Source organism: Mus caroli, unplaced genomic scaffold (assembly GCF_978045245.1).
Source record: "Mus caroli unplaced genomic scaffold, Mus_caroli_1 scaffold_18, whole genome shotgun sequence".
Taxonomy (NCBI): domain Eukaryota; kingdom Metazoa; phylum Chordata; class Mammalia; order Rodentia; family Muridae; genus Mus; species Mus caroli.
In genome coordinates this window covers 86,918,604-86,935,902 of record NW_028227273.1, presented here as the reverse complement: position 1 = coordinate 86,935,902, position 17,299 = coordinate 86,918,604, and the positions used below count along the sequence as shown (strand labels likewise).

Below are 17,299 nucleotides of genomic sequence, written 5' to 3'. Positions count from 1 at the left end.
GGCTACGCCCTACCCTCAGCCTAGGCTCCGCCCCTTCTCGGGCCGCCCTGTCCAGCTCTGGCTGTGAGCTGCAATGCTTCCACTCTATGTCTACTCCTGCTTCTGGGAAACCCTGGAGACTTTCCACCGGAAAGCCAAGGCTCTGCTGCTGGTCAGAGTTATGGAGTAATCAGGGCCCCTCTGACCCAGTTAATTTATGCCCGGAGTGACCTTCCCTGGGCCTAACCTCCAAGGGCTGCCCAGTTACAGTGCTGCTGATATTAAATCACGTCGCAGGTTTGCATGTGTTCATCTTTGTTACCCCGAGACTGGGGTTGCGGATTCCGGGTGCAGCTTGCCAGTTAACTAGTAAGAGTCCGGATTAGAAGGCGAGGTTCATCTTTCTTGATTAAACTGCAACATTCAGTGACTTCAAAAACCAACCCACTCGACCAAATGTAAAAGGACATTGTTTCCCTTTGTGGACTTATTAGTCTAAGAAGCAGTGGCTAGCAAATGTTTCCATAACAATTATACAGCTTTCCTCTTCTACTGATAGGGTTTATGTCTTCCCTGATTAGAAAACACTAAGGAAGCAGAAGGCAAGTGGCTGAGTAGTTCCCGGTGGTTTTTTTCCACCCCCTTTGCAGGCCTCCTAAGGATGACTGGGCTTAGGGTAAGGGGAATTGCAAGAGGATGCTTTCTGGTAGAGAGAAACCTGTCCACAGGCATCAGACCGGAGTGGTATGGATGACCTGTGTCTTAGTCAGGGTTTTACTGCTATGAACAGAAACCATGACCAAGGCAAGTCTTATAAAAACAACAGTTACTTGGGGCTGGCTTACAGGTTCAGAGGTTCAGTCCATTATCATCAAGGTGGATGGCAGTATCCAGGCAGGCATGGCAAAGGCAGAGCTGAGAGTTCTACATCTTCATCCAAAGGCTACTAGTGGAAGACTGACTTCCAGGCAACTAGGGTGAGGATCTTATGCTCACACCCACAGTAACACACCTCCAACCAGGTCACACCTATTCCAACAAGGCCACACCTCCAGATGATGCCACTCCCTCGCCCAAGAATATACAAACCATCACCTTCTACTCCTGGCCCCCCATAGACTTGTTCAAACACATGAGTCTATGGGGGGCCATAATTAAACATAGCATAATGCAAAATGCTATGGTGGCTTGGTGGCGCACACCTTTGATCCCAGCACTCCGGAGACAGAGGCAGGCGGATTTCTGAGTTCAAGGCCAACCTGGTCTACAAAGTGATTTCCAGGACAGCCAGCGCTATACAGAGAAACCCTGTCTCGGAAAACAAACAAACAAACAAAAACAAAAAAAAAAAAAATGCATTTAGTCAAACTTTTCAAGTCCTCATAGTCTATAGCAGTCTCAACAATATTAAAAGTCCAAAGTTCAAGTTCTCTTCTGAGATTCATCCAATCACTTAACTGTAATCCCCAAAGAAAGACAGAAAACCAGCTGGGTAAACTCCAAACTCTGCATCTCCATGGCTGATGTCAAAGCAGTCTTCAGATCTCCACTCCTTTTTCACCTTTGTTGACTGCAACAACTGCTTTCTCCTGAGCTGGTTCCACTCCCTGTTAGCAGCTTTCCTCAGCACGTATCCCATGGCTCTGGCATCTTTAACAGCTTTGAGTCTCCAAGGCAATTTCAATGTTACAGCTTCTTGTTTCAGTGTCTGGGATTCCACTTGATCTTTTGGACTCCTCTTAAGGGCTGGCATCACTTTTCCAGCTCTGCCCTCTGAAGCACTCTAAGCTCAGGTTGATCCACCCCACTACGGCTTGTTCTTGGTGATCATCTCACGGTACTGACATCTCCAATACACTGGGGTGTTCTACTCCAACTAGGCTTCACCAATAGCTTCTCATAGGCTCTCTTCATGGTGCCAAGCATCAAATCCTTTGCATGACCCCTTCAGTCCTGGGACATCAACTTCAACTGAGGCTGCACCTTCACCAATGGCCTTCCATGACCTCTCACAGTGCCAAGCCTCAGCTGCTCTTCATAACCCCTTCATGCTTTCAAAACCAGTACCAGCAGGGCGTGGTGGCACACGCCTTTAATCCCAACACTCGGGAGGCAGAGGCAGGCAGATTTCTGAGTTCGAGGCCAGCCTGGTCTACAAAGTGAGTTCCAGGACAGCCAGGGCTATACAGAGAAACCCTGTCTCAAAAAACCAAAAAAAAAAAAAACAAACAAACAAACAAACAAACAAAAAACAAAACAAAACAAAAATCAAAACCAGTACTATCTGGGTGACTCTTACACATTACCAAGTCCCGCTGCAGCAGGAGTACAACCTTGGCTATCTCTGAAACACAGCTTCTTTGTGCTCCCAGAAAACACTTCCCAGAAGATGTCACCTCAGTGATGCTGGTCTCTTCAGTTTTTTTGTTTTGTTTTTTTTTTGTTTTTGTTTTTGTTTTTCGAGGCAGGGTTTCTCTGTGTAGTCCTGGCTGTCCTGGAACTCACTTTGTAGACCAGGCTGGCCTCGAACTCAGAAATCTGCCTGCCTCTGCCTCCTGAGTGCTGGGATTAAAGGCTTGCGCCACAACGCCTGGAGGTGGTCTCTTCTTAATCATTGCTAGTTTCTTAGCTCCAGCTAACCAGCATCAATTGTCCCAGTAGTTCCTTCCATTCTTAACTCTAGAGCCAGAGCCACATGGCTGAAGCTGCCGAGTTCTGCTGCTTGCAGGAACTAGAACATGACCAGCTTGTACTATTACATTGTCACTGGCTTTATGTTTTCCAAATCCTTCACTACCTAAGCTTGGCTATCCTGGATCTTGCTCTGAAGATTGACCTTGAATGCAGAGATCAGCATGCCTGCATCCTGAGATTAAAGATCCACCATGGCTGGATCTAAATTTAGCTGGGTAGGATCTTACCCCAAAGTCCCACTCCCTTAATCTGTTATCTCCTAGAACACAGGATGTTGCTCCATTTCACTTCCTGGTACCCCTTTAATACTCGAACCATATATTTTATATTTTTTCTTTCTAAGCTTGCTATGCTTGTTCAAACTTCTCTTCATAAGACTTAACCAGAGAACAAAGTCTCTGCTGGGCTTTTTTGAAACTTCCTTTGTCAATGCAATTAATCTGAGTCTCTTCACCTTAGCCTCAGGCAGACTTTTCAGACAAGGGCAAACAGTAGCCACATTCTTCACCAAAATACCACAAAAATAGTCTTTATGCCACATTCTGAAATTCTTCTCCTTTGAAATCTCTTGGGCCAGGTCAACACAGTTCAAATTACTCCCAGCAACAAAATCTTCCATATTCCTACTAGGATGACCCATTAAGCCCCATTCAAAGCATTCCACTGCTTTCCAAATACAAAGTCCCAAAATCTACATTCTTTCAAATAAAAGCATGGCCAGGCCTATCACAGCAAAACCCCACTCCTGGTACCAACTTCTGTCTTAGTTAGGGTTTTACTGCTGTGAACAGACACCATGACCAAGGCAAGTCTTTTTTTTTTTTCTTTTTTTTTTTTTTTTTTTTTTGGTTTTTCGAGACAGGGTTTCTCTGTGTAGCCCTGGCTGTCCTGGAACTCACTTTGTAGACCAGGCTGGCCTCGAACTCAGAAATCCGCCTGCCTCTGCCTCCTGAGAGCTGGGACTAAAGGCGTGCGCCACCACGCTCGGGGCCCAAGGCAAGTCTTATAAAAAACAACATTTAATTGGGGCTGGCTTACAGCTTCGGAGGTTCAGTCCATTATCATCAAGGTGGGAACATGGCAGTATCCAAGCAGGCATGGCACAGGCAGAGCTGAGAGTTCTACATCTTCATCCAAAGGCTGCTAGTGGAAGACTGACTTCCAGGCAACTAGGGTGAGGATCTTAAGCCCACACCCACAGTGACACCCCTACTCCAACCAGGCCACACCTCCAGATGGTGCCATTCCCTGGTCCAAGAATATACAAACCATCACAGCCTGGGTCAGCATGGATGAAAACAGAACTTGACATGTTACGAGACTTAAGGTGGACCTGACCGTATTCTTCCCCAAGGTGGTCTAACACTGTTACCTTGAGGGGCAGGCTATTCAGTTCCACAAACCTGAACTCAAAATCTCTGTTTGAATACAATGATCTCAGCTGTGTCCTCTTCCGGGTTTTCTTTTCTTTTTTAATTGTTTAGGTCAGCACCCAAGTCAATGGGTTTCTTTAGGGCTTTTTCATCTAGATTTATTTTTCTTTATATATATATATATATATACATATATATATATATCCATCCCAGACAGGAATATAAGTAGAAATGACTTATACCATCTCCAGAGACACAGTCCCAAATGCCATCATCCCAAATATTGAAGTCTCAAAAGAACAAAATCGCTAAAATGTAAATTTCCTATAGTTACAATTCTGAAAATTTGTAATGCTGAAATTCTGAAGTCAAAAATCCTCAAAATTTCAATTTCCATGGTTTTTTAAAGCAAGAAAGGTCTCATCAAATGGGTAGGAATCAGATTCTAAGGAAATTTCAACTCACAGAATATAGATGGCAACAACATTTTGCAAATGTGCCATCTGCCCAGTCACTCCTTCCAGTTAACAGAATTTTTGAGTTTTTATAATGAATCAAAGATACACTTGTGCCTCGACCTGCAGGACTTAAGCAACAGGGGTCTCAGGGAAGGGAGCAACAATGACAACTTGGGATTGGGAGACTGGGAAGAAGGATTTCAATACATTAACACAATTGGAACAAGTACAGTCAATACAGCTTAAGTACAACATTAAATACTATGGAAGAAAAGGTCATTTTTTGTTGTTGGGTTTTGGGGTTTTTTTTTTTTTTTGGTTTTGGGTTTTTGTTTTTTGTTTTTGTTTTTTTGTTGTTGTTGTTTATACTATGGAAGAAAACACATTTTGAAAAGAAGAAAATAAAAAAGAAAGAAAAAAAAAACCAAAACATATTTTGTTGTTGGTGGTGGGGTTTTTTTGTTCTGTTTTGTTTTGTTTTTGTTTTTGTTTTTTTCAAGACAGGGTTTCTCTGTTTAGCCCTGACTGTCCTAGAACTCACTCTGTAGACCAGACTGGCCTTGAACTCAGAAATCTGCCTGCCTCTGCCTCCCAAGGAGATTAAGTTTTTGAAGGTGGTTTCCAGTCTTCATGTTCTCTGCCCTACAAGGTCTAAAAGCTTGAAGGAAGGCAGCTTATCCAATCTGGAATATAGGCAAGCAAGGGTAGGGCAGGAACATATGTCCAAAACAGCTTCCCAGTCACCGTTGTCAGGGTACTCTGAAAGCTCATGTCAGCATCATTCTTTGTCCTAGCATCAGCATGTCTCACAAATCTCTCCAGAAGCTAGCATGCTCCTTCAGCATCCTGGGGAAGAAACACAAACATGTCCTCTTCCCCATATTAAATACCTGATCAGGACCATGCCATGTGCCACTATGTGGACCCTTCCATTGCACCTAGGCATAAGTATGCCTGGTTGTAGGTGGCATACACATTCAGAGAGTTCCTTGGCATCCAAATTTTATTTATTTTTTTTTTTGGGGGGGGGGTTCGAGACAGAGTTTCTCTATATAGCCCTGGCTGTCCTGGAACTCACTTTGTAGACCAGGCTGGCCTCCAACTCAGAAATCCACCTGCCTCTGCCTCCCAAGTGCTGGGATTAAAGGCGTGCGCCACCACGCCCTGCTTTTATTTTTTAAATAAAGAGAATATTATTTAAATAAATTTGTGGTGTATGGGGATATAACTCCCCCTTTTTTATTTATGACAATATTGTTTTAAAGTTCCACAAAACCTGTTTCTCAATACTTTCTCCTTGAGGATTATCAGGAACCCCAGTAACATGGGTAATGTTAAATAGTTGACAAAACATCTCAATGCGTGACTGCAATAGCCAGTTCCATTGTCTGTTGTAATCTGACTTTGAGCACCCAGAATAGAAAAACGATGCAGGCAATGACTAATTACATTTTTAGTTGCTTCTCCTGTTAAAGGAGTTGCAACTAGAAAGTCTGAAAAGGTGTCAATAGTCACATGTACAATTTTAATTTTCCAAAATCAAACATATGAATAACATCTATTTGCCATAATTGATTAGGTATAAGTCCTCGAGGATTAACACCATTATGTGGTACAGGTAGAAATTGAGGGGCTGGCGAGATAGCTCAGTGGGTAAGAGCACTAACTGCTCTTCTGAAGGTTCTGAGTTCAAATCCCAGCAACCACATGGTGGCTCACAACCACCCATAATGAGATCTGGCACCCTCTTGTGGCACATCTGAAGTCAGCTACAGTGTACTTATGTATAATAATAAATAAATCTTTAAAAAAAAAAAATTGAGGGGGCTGGTGAGATGGCTCAGCAGGTAAGAGCACCCGACTGCTCTTCCAAAGGTCCTTAGTTCAAATCCCAGCAACCACATGGTGGCTCACAACCACCCATAATGATATCTGGCACCCTCTTGTGGCACATCTGAAGTCAGCTACAGTGTACTTATGTATAATAATAAATAAATCTTTAAAAAAAAAATTGAGGGGGCTGGTGAGATGGCTCAGCAGGTAAGAGCATCCGACTGCTCTTCCAAAGGTCCTTAGTTCAAATCCCAGCAACCACATGGTGGCTCACAACCATCCGTAACAAGATCTGACTCCCTCTTCTGGTGTGTCTGAAGACAGCTACAGTGTACTTACATGTAATAAATAAATAAATCTTTAAAAAAAAAAATTGAGGACATTCAGGATAAGTCTTTACAATTTGAAGTGCACATTGTTTAGAAATACCAAATTGTTATCTTAAGCTATTACTAATTTGATGATGTAAAGATGAGATTGCAGCCAGGCGGGGTGGCGCATGCTTGTCATCCCAGCACTTAGGAGGCAGAGGCAGGAGGATTTCTGAGTTCGAGGCCAACCTGGTCTACAGAGAAAGTTCCAGGACAGCCAGGACTGCACATAGAAACCCTGTCTCAAAAAAAAAAAAAAAAAAAGAGATTGTTTGGCTGATTGTTCCTGTGTAAGGCTATAACCTTCCTGGTATACAAATCTAAGGGGTCCAGGCAATCCAGTATGAGCTCTTAAACGACCCACAAAATAAGGAACTGTACCTTCTCTTAAATTGAGTTGTATTTGCATAAGTAATTGTAAAATTTGAGAATTAGCAGTATCTAGAAAAGGAACAGTTTCAAGTAGCTGTAAACCATGATATATATATATAGATAGATAGATATAGATATAGATGTAGATATATAGGCTATCTGTATACAAATTAAAAGTTTGATTTTTCAGTATTTCAAACACAGCAGCTACAGCACATAGTTCAATTATTTGTGCTGGAGCACGGGGAAACTCAAGAGAATAAACATGTGATCCAATCACACATGTAGCCTTCCTATTAGATGAGCCATCTGTAAATACAGTAAGCACACTCTCTATGTGTAAATTTACAGGGAATACAAAAGCATGCATAGAGGCAAATTTAACAATTTTTCTTTTGGATAATGATTATCAATTTTGTCTAAAAAAAATTTGTACATGTAATAGCCAAATCAGTATTTTGCAATAACCAATTTAACTGTTGTTTGGAATAAGGAATAAATATTTTATCAAGTTCTTTCCCAAAATATTTCTGGGATTCTATCTTATAACTTTGTATTAACACAGCAACAGCCTCATAAGGTGTAAAAACTTTCTTTGGAGACGAAGAAAGATGAATCCACATTAATGGTCCCTTTTGCCAAAGGACTGCTGCTGTCAGTGCATGAGTTGAAGCAATAAAGCAGGCAAACAGCCAACAATTGATCATGGCATATACAATGTATCTGTTGTTGACTAACAGCTTCCTCTACTTTCTGCAAAGCCATTAGTCCCTCATCAGTTAATTGTCCAGGGGAATTAGGATTTTCATCCCCCTTAAGAATATCAAAAAAAAAAAAGGTTTATGTTCTCCTGTAGTAAGCTTAAGAGGAGGTCTTAGCCAATTAATATCTCCTAACAGTTTTTGAAAACAATTTGAAGTAAGTAAGTCATCTTTTCTGTCTTGAATTTTCTGTGCCACAGTTTGTTTAGGATACAACTGAGGCCCCAAATATTGAAACCTTTCTAAATCTAAATAACTTTAAACGTCCCACAGTCTTTACATATTCTTAAATTTTCAATCTCTTTAAAGTATCCAAAGTCTTTTAAAATTCAAAGTCTCTGAACTGTGGGCTCCACTAAAATACTTTCTTCCTTCAAGAGGGAAAAATATCAGGGCACAGTCACAATCAAAAGCAAAAATTAAACTCCAACTGTCCAATGTCTGGGATCCAACTCACAATCTTCTAGGCTCCTCCAAGGGCTTGGGTCACTTCTCCAGTCCTGTCCATTGTAGCACACAGCTTTTCCTCTAGGCTCCAGATGCCTGTACTCCACTGCTGCTGCTGCTCTTGGTGGTCATCTCATGGTACTGGCATCTCCAAAACACTGCATGACCCCTTCAGTCCTGGGCCGTCAATTGCAACTGAGGCTGCACCTTCACCAATGGCCTTCCATGGCCTCTCACAGTGCCGAGCCTCAGCTGCTCTGCGTGACCCCTTCATGCCTTCAAAACCAGTACCACCTGGGTGACTCTAACACATTACCAAGTCCAGCCACAGCACAAGGTACAACCTTGGCTATCTCTGGAACACAGCCTCTGTGCTCTTAAAAAAAAAAAAAAAAACCACTTCCCAGAAGATGTCACCTCAAGGATGCTGGTCTCTTCTCAATCACTGCTAATTTCTTAGCTCCACCTAACCAGCATCAATAGTCCCAGTAATGCAAAGTTTTTGCTTTAGTAGTTCTGGTATCTTGTTAACCACAGCTGATTCTTCAGCCCCAGCTAACCAGAACCACCGAACCTTCACAATCAAACTAGCAATGGCCCTGAAAAGAGTCTTTAATCTTCCCTCTAAAATTTCACAAGCTAGGCCTCCATCTTCTGCACAGTTCTCAACATTGTCTTCTAAGCTCCTACACAACATCTCACAGAGCTCTTAACTGAGAATGGATCTTCTAGCCCAAAGTTCCAAAGTCCTTCCACAATCCTCCCCAAAACAGGTCAGGCTGTCACAGGAATACCCCACTATGCTGGTACCAATTTGTCTTAGTCAGGGTTTCTAACCCTTCATAAATCTTAAATTTGTACTTTATTTTGAACATCACCTGGATAGAACTGTTAAAAATGCTGTTCTAGCCGGGCGTGGTGGCGCACGCCTTTAATCCCAGCACTCGGGAGGCAGAGGCAGGTGGATTTCTGAGTTCGAGGCCAGCCTGGTCTACAGAGTGAGTTCCAGGACAGCCAGGGCTATACAGAGAAACCCTGTCTCGAAAAACCAAAAAAAATAAAAAAATAAAAAAAAATAAAAAAAATGCTGTTCTGGCCGGGCGTGGTGGCGCACGCCTTTAATCCCACCACTTGGGAGGCAGAGGCAGGCGGATTTCTGAGTTTGAGGCCAGCCTGGGCTACAGAGTGAGTTCCAGGACAGCCAGGACTACACAGAGAAACCCTGTCTCGAAAAAACAAAACAAAACAAAACAAAAATGCTGTTCTGGCCTGAAACTTCCTAGGTAGGGTTTGCAAGACAAAGGCGGTGCCATACAAACTTCCCTGAGGCTGCTCTGAGCTTTGCATTAACTCAAATGTAAATATTTCTTACTCTGAGCATACTGCCTGAGGCCAGGCTCAAAGATTACCTCTCCTGTGAGGACAGATTCTACTGTCTGTCTATTTCTTTAATTTTTTTGGACAGTCTTTCCTAAAATGATTTATGCCCCATACTTAAAACATTCCTTATCTCCTCAGCGCTGTGAAAGCATTTCTTGTACTGTAGTCCTCTGCAAGGCAGCAGCAGCCATAGCCAGCCCCCGATTGTATGAGGGTCCAATTTCTGCACAAAGGGGGATTTTTGCTGGATGGCCACATGGCAGGCTAATGTAGCATTCTCATAAGACAATTGTGTAACAAAAGGAACCCCTGCTTGAGGAGCTCCAAAAACTCTACTTAGCTGCTTTCTTTCTTTTTTTTTTTAGCATGACCCCAGTCAATTCTGAAACTGAATGCAAATTTAATTTCCCAATCCGCTTTTATGCCATCTTAATTACATGCAAGTATTAAGGGCAAGCAGTACAATAAGGAACTAGCAAGGCAGTAGGCAAAGTCCCGTGATTACTCCCGTGACAGTTGTTTCCAAGGGCTAGTCAGAATGACCAAAATACCTCAGCCCACTTCCTTGTCCAAGCCCAAAATCTTGCCTGAAGCCTATTTCTTTTGTTCCACCCTAAGATTACAATTCCTGCCTTAACCTACATCCCTATTATAGCCTAAAATCCCCTATTATAAAATGTCCAGAGTCAACCAAAGCAAGATTGTAGAAGAAACAAAAGTGTTAATTAAAAGATGATGGCCCGCTGGGCATGGTAGCTCACGCCTTTAATCCCAGCACTTGGGAGGCAGAGGCAGGCGGATTTCTGAGTTCGAGGCCAGCCTGCTCTACAAAGTGAGTTCCAGGACAGCCAGGGCTATACAGAGAATACAGAGAAACCCTGTCCCAAAAAGCCAAAAAAAAAAAAAGATGATGGCCAAGGGACAAGACGGAGACTGAGGTGCCAGGGGCTTTGAAAGCATACTCTCAATGCCACATAAGGCCACAATGTTACAGGACTTGCTGCCAAAACTAGTGGGGCTCAAGATGGCTGCACAAATGAGAGAAGAAGGAGGAGCTATTACAAGAAACCAGCATGACAACAGTCCTAAAGAAGCCCCTCCCTCAGTAACTCGTTATCATTATCATTATTATTATTATTTTCTTTTTACTCATTCACGTTACCTCCCACCCACTGCCCCTCCTGGTCACCCCCTCCCACAACCCTTCCCCATCCCCATTCCATTCTCCTCTGAGGGGGTGGGGACCCTCTGGGTATCCCCCACTGGATATCTCTCCCTCCACCCACCCACCCTGGCACTTCAAGTCTCTGCGAGGATAGGCGCTTCTTCTCCCACCAGGGCCGGACAGGGCAGCCCAGCTAGAAGAACATATCACACATACAGGCAGCAGCTTTTGGGATAGCCCCCTCTCCAGTTGTTTGGGACCTACATGAAAACCAAGTTACACATCTGGAACATGTGTGTGGGGAGGCTTAGGTCCAGCCCGTGTATATTCTTTAGTTGGTAGTTCAGACTCCAAGAGCCCCAAGGATCCAGGTTAGTTGACTCTGTTGGTCTTCCTGTGGAGTTCCTATCCCCTTAGAGGCTGCAATCCTTAATTCTTCACTTAATTAACTGAAAAATCATTAATTCTAGAGGCCACATGGCTGAGCAACACATGGTTAGTTTCCTGTTAGCTTCAATGTGTGCATTTGAGAACCGTGGCCCAGACAACCTCCATTTCTTATCAAAGTCTGTCCACCTAGTAGATGAGTTAAATGGAATCACAGCTTGGGCACCTCTGTCTTCATGTTGTGTCTGCCCCTTGTCTGTCTTAACTTTAGAGTCGGACTCAACTCGAGACTTGCCAGTCACTTGAGAAATGCTTTGCTGCCGACCACGGCACAGTGTGAACTTGGCCTGCTATGCTCTGGGACAGTTATGTGTCTCTTCTGCCCCACCTGGTCTTTCTCTGAATCATGAGCAACTGTTGTGCCTTATTATATGGTTCAAACCAAACCATGAGGCTATGGTAGTTATGCAAGATGATAATGTCAAGAAAATCCCACAGTTCCCGAGTTAAGCCTCTGCCTGTCACCCTGAAACCTCAAGGCCAGTGCTTGCACTCTGGAAGAACATCATCTTTTGAAACTGTGTAAATCATGGACAACTAAACTTCACCCACAACTCAGTAAAGGCTTGCTGCTCTTCATTGACAGGGCTCCTCCTCGATCTGTCTCCTTCTTGCTTAATCTGAAGCTGGCCAGCTTAGGCTGATGTCCTGTCTTCCCATTTGTAATATTTGTAACCCGAGGAAACCTCCTTCCTCTGCCTCCAGGGTGCTTGGAGTACAGGCATGCACCACCACCTCTAGCAGCTCGGTCCCCATTCTCCCGTGGCCTGGGATTCTATCATCTAGTATGGATAGCTTAAAGAAGCCAGCAGAGTCACTAACTGGTTGCAACATAGTTATGTAGGTGGATAAGACACACAGCAGGGACACTGATTGCTCCTCTGTTCTGTTCTCTGACAGGCATGGGAAATGTATCTCACACACAAATCCTGCCCTCACCCCTTTTGTATGTAAGTGATGTAGGTACATGGTCATATGGACGGATGCTTATGTGTATGTAGGTGCTGGGCTCATGGAAGGCCAGAGATCAATGTCTGATATCTTTCTAAATCACTCTCCCGGGGGCTGGAGAGATGGCTCAGGGATTAAGAGCACTAACTGTTCTTATGAAGGTCCTGAGTTCAAATCCCAGCAAGCACATGGTGGCTTACAACCATCTGTAATGACATCTGACACCCTCTACTGGTGTGTCTGAAGACAGCTACAATGTACTTACATATAAATAATAAATAAATCTTTTTTTAAAAAAATCATTCTCCCAATGAGGCTGAAGTTCATCAATTTCCTGGGTCCCCATCTGTCTCTACCACTACCCCAACAGCAACAGAGTCACAGCCAGGCACTACCATTCCCAGCTTTTATGTGGATGCTGGGGATCTGAACTTAGATCCTTATACTTCCAACAGCCACTTTACCCACTGAGCCATCTCCCAACCAAGTCCCATATACATACACATATGGATCCTCCTTCCTTGGCTTCCAGAGTGAAGAGCTTACAAAGGGGCACCTTCTATGCGCAGCTGTCAAACCTGTCTTTATACAGTCTGTTTAGAAATGTTGCTCCGACTGCCTCTACACACCTTCTCCATGTGTGCCTTTCGTTACCTGACCTTCTCATTGTATTTCTTACATTCAATTCCTCATTAGTTTTTCTAACCCGAGGCTTGCTACTCCCCTTTTCTTCTGACCTTAGGCCTAGATTACATTTGCTTCTCAGCTTCACTGAAGACTCAGCCTCCTGCCATTTCCTTTGACTGGTACCTGACCAATTCTTCCCACCCCTGCAAGGAACCCAAGAAACTAGAACCAAATCAAGGAAGGTTGAAAAGAAGGCTCATCCCATATTTGAAACCAGCAGGCCTTTCTAAAAGCTCCCCTGTTAATGACATGCAATGTCCCCCAACTCCATTAGAAAATACACAACAAACACTGTTCTCACATCTATTACTACAAGGAAAGATAGTCTGCATCCGCGTGGCCACCAGGTGGTGCTTCTTCCCAGAAAGCAGCACTGTACAGAGCTTTCAGCACAGTTTTTGTTGAAAAACGTATGCCAGACGAGCGCAATTCCATGTGCTTGGGCTACGGAGCAGTCCTGTCCTGGTGTCTCAGCTCACTGCTGTTGTTGGGCGACTTGCTGATTTTTCTCTGCTGTTTGGCAGGATAGAGCAGGTAGAGTAGAAATGTTACAGAAAGAATATGCCTTATCAGAGAGAAATCACCCCTCACACTCATTGATTAGTTAACGAAAAGCTCGTCAATAGCCTTTGACTATCATAACTGGCAGCATAGGCAGAACATAATAGCCTGACCCATAATGGTCATCACAGACAAAGTGAAGTTTATTGTGCATGACTCATATAGACCTTTGGTGCTGGCTAATCAATCATGGTATTTCCAATCATGAAATAGATAAGAAACCTATTGTGTTTCTGTTTTGATTTGTATAAGTAGGAAAACTCTCAAAGGAAGGCTCCATTGGAATGATGCAAAAGGAAATCTTGACCAATGAACCAATTTCCAGACTTGAGCCAGTTTGCAGACCCCCGAACCCCCAGAATGAAGGTACAGTTCTATTCCCCTGAGGAAGGGCCTTGACACAATGCCTAAAAGTTTATGGTTAGCTTTTCCCTAGCCCTTCCCCAGAGATAGATATACTTAGAGACTGGCAGCATTCTACATGTCTTAGTTAGGGTTTTACTGTTGTGAACAGACACTATGACCAAGGCAACTCTTTTTTTTTTTTATTAGATATTTTCTTTATTCACATTCAAAATACTATCCCAAAAGTTCCCTATACCCTCCCCCTGCCCTGCTCCCCTACCCACCCACTCCCACTTCTTGGCCCTGCCGTTCCCCTGTACTGGGGCATATAAAGTTTGCAAGTCCTAGGGGCCTCTCTTCCCAATGATGGCCGATTAGGCCATCTTCTGCTACATATGCAGCTAGAGACACAAGCTCTGGGGGTACTGGTTAGTTCATATTGTTGTTCCACCTAGAGACCACTCCACCGGGGAACCATCTCATAATCAGCCACCAACCCAGACACTATTGCTTACGCCAGCAAGATTTTGCTGAAGGGACCCTGTTACAGCTGTCTCGTATGAGGCTATGCCAGTGCCTGGCAAATACAGAAGTGGATGCTCACAGTCATCTATAGGATGGAACACAGGGCCCCCAATGGAGGAGCTAGAGAAAGTACCCAAGGAGCTGAAGGGGTCTGCAACCCAAGGCAGCTCTTATAAGGACATCATTTAATTGGGGCTGACTTATAGGTTCAGAGGTTCAGTCCATTTTCATCAAGGCAGGAACATGGCAACAACCAGAATTCTACATCTTCATCTGAAGGCTGCTAGCATAGAACACTGGCTTCTGGGTAGCTAGGATGAGGGTTTTGTTTTGTTTGGTTTGGTTTGTTTGTTTGTTTGTTTTTGAGACAGACAGTTTCTCTGTGTAGCCCTGGTTGTCCTGGAACTTACTCTGTAGAACAGCTGGCCTCAAATTCAGAAATCTACCTGCCTCTGCCTCCCAAGTGCTGGGGATTAAAGATGTGTGCCACCACTGCCCGGCCAGATGAGGGTCTTACAGTCCACACCCACAGTGATACACCTACTCCAACAGGGTCACACCTTCTAAAAGTGCCACTCCCTACTCCAAGTATATACAAACCATCACATTACATTAGTTCCCCGACCTTGGAATGAGGGCTGTTATATATGGAAAGGCTAAATGGAAGCCTTTAGAGTTTTCTCTCTTAAGGAAAATGGTGAATCAACACCACTGAAAGGGCTGGGCAGTGGTGGCGCATGCCTTTAATCCCAGCACTTGGGAGGCAGAGGCAGGCAGATTTCTGAGTTGGAGGCCAGCCTGGTCTACAAAGTGAGTTCCAGGACAGCCAGGGCTACACAGAGAAACCCCGTCTCGAAACCACTCCCCCAAAATAAATAAAGAAAGTTGGACCTTTCCACTTCAAAAGATCTGGATCAAAGGTTTATCTTTCTACCTCAAATCCTGAATAGCAGTAGGTCTCCCTACTTCTAACAATTCAATTAAGAAACAATCCCTATCAGTTATTTGAGTTTTACTCAATCCCAGATGTAGTCAAATTGACCTACAATCCAGAATTGGAAGGCTCACCACTCCAATCTGGGGGCTGGGAGATACAAGTTTCTGACCTGGATCTTGGCATGGAGATCTAGAGGCATAGTGGCTATGAATTCCAGAAGATTAAGACAGGGACATCTCTGAGTTCAAGGTCAGCTGTGGTTAAAGGCAAGGTGACACACACCTTTAATCTGGGCCACACCTTCTGCTGGAGGCCTACATAAGGACATTGGAAGAAGGAAGATTTACTCTCTCTCCTTCACCTGCTTGCCTTGTGGGACTGAACAACTACTAGATCCTTGGACTTCCATTCACAGCTGCTGCTGACCATTGTTGGGAGTCAGACTACAGACAGTAAGTCATCAACAAATTCCCTTACTATATAGAGACTACCCATAAGTTCTGTGGCTCTAGAGAACCCTGACTAGTACAATGGGTTCAAATATATGTGTCTGTACCACAGTAAACCACATGTATGCCTACAGAGACCAGAAATGGTCATCAGGTCTTCTGGAACTAGAGTTACAATTATGAGCGATCATGTGGATGCTGGGAATTGAATCCAGGTCCTCTAAAGAGCAACAAGTATTCTTTTTTTTTTTTTTTTTTTTTTTTTGGTTTTTTGAGACAGGGTTTCTCTATATAGCTCTGGCTGTCCTGGAACTCACTCTGTAGACCAGGCGGGCCTCGAACTCAGAAATCCACCTGCCTCTGCCTCCCGAGTGCTGGGATTAAATGCGTGTGCCACCACGCCCGGCTTGCAACAAGTATTCTTAATCACTGAGCCATCTCTCCAACCTCAAATTGATATTTAAATTTAAAATAGTGTCTCTGAACTTCTTTGGTATTTGAATTTGTATCTCATTATCTTTTACACTAGAAATCTTTGAAGAAAGTAACATTAAAATGTTTGTACTACAATATATGTAACTTCAGAACCACAGCAACAATGTTATAATTACAAATCACTTAGTGAAACTGAGTGATTCTTAGGTATCTAGGACAGAGCCCTCTGTAGGCACAGAGCCAGAGCGTGAAATTCAAATACTGCAGCTATATTCTTTCTTTTGTGTATCTTTCAGTTCCGCTATCAATTTTACTTAAAAGTGAATTGGTTCCTTTCAATTTGTTTTGGACTTTGGAAGGCTTTTTTTGTTTTACCTATTCGTTTCATAAATTTTGAAAACTCAAGTCTTGTTTGTTTCTACCTTTATCTCCTACAGCCATTACCCTCTTTTTGAGTAACTATTAAGTTTCTGCAATATTCTTCCATTTTCCCAATATGTGCCTACATATATGTGTATATGTATTTCTACACCTTGCTTTATTCACTCAAGCCAGGACTCATTCCGAAGTAACACATAACTATTAATGTCTGCATCCTCACCAGGAAACAGGATTTCAATGTATATTTCCATTATAAACAAAGTTGATTCTCCTCCTATGGAATATTTAAGGATCTGTGAACCATCTGTTCACGTCCTTCTCCATTTTCTTTAGTTTTCCAAGGACCCTGCGATGTAAACTACCTAGTGGTGGCATCTGGTCTCTACTGTAACTGTATCCTTATAAATGATCTCAGGCAGGACACCTTCACTGGGGATTAACCGGGCTCATAAAACCGACTAAGCCTAAATATGACTGTCCCATCTGGGAAGTGCTGAAGAGACTGCCGAGCACCGCTGTTCTTGCTGTACTCCAGAACCCTCACCTGGCTGCCTTCCCAGGGCTTCCAGTCTGCAATCTGCTATGGAACTGCCCACACGGGCAGCCTCCTGCCGCAAGAACAGCGACGACTTCTAAGTCCCCCGCCCCCAACTTAGAACGAGGGGCGCTTAAGCACGAAGCGGCTGTCTCCCCGTTCCGGCACGATGCGCGGAAGCATCCTGAGCAGTGAGACTACCGCGAAGAGCCA

General features: G+C 43.7%; 1 long non-coding RNA gene across 1 annotated transcript; it reads right to left on the bottom strand.

Annotated features, from left to right (window-relative positions):
• Positions 1-13,207: 13,207 nt before the first annotated feature.
• Positions 13,208-17,265, bottom strand: LOC147000562 (uncharacterized). The gene is made up of 2 exons (XR_015045987.1): positions 17,096-17,265; positions 13,208-13,431 (listed from the first exon to the last, which is right to left on the bottom strand). It is a non-coding gene; the product is annotated as an uncharacterized LOC147000562 (long non-coding RNA).
• Between the last annotated feature and the right edge of the window lie 34 nt (positions 17,266-17,299).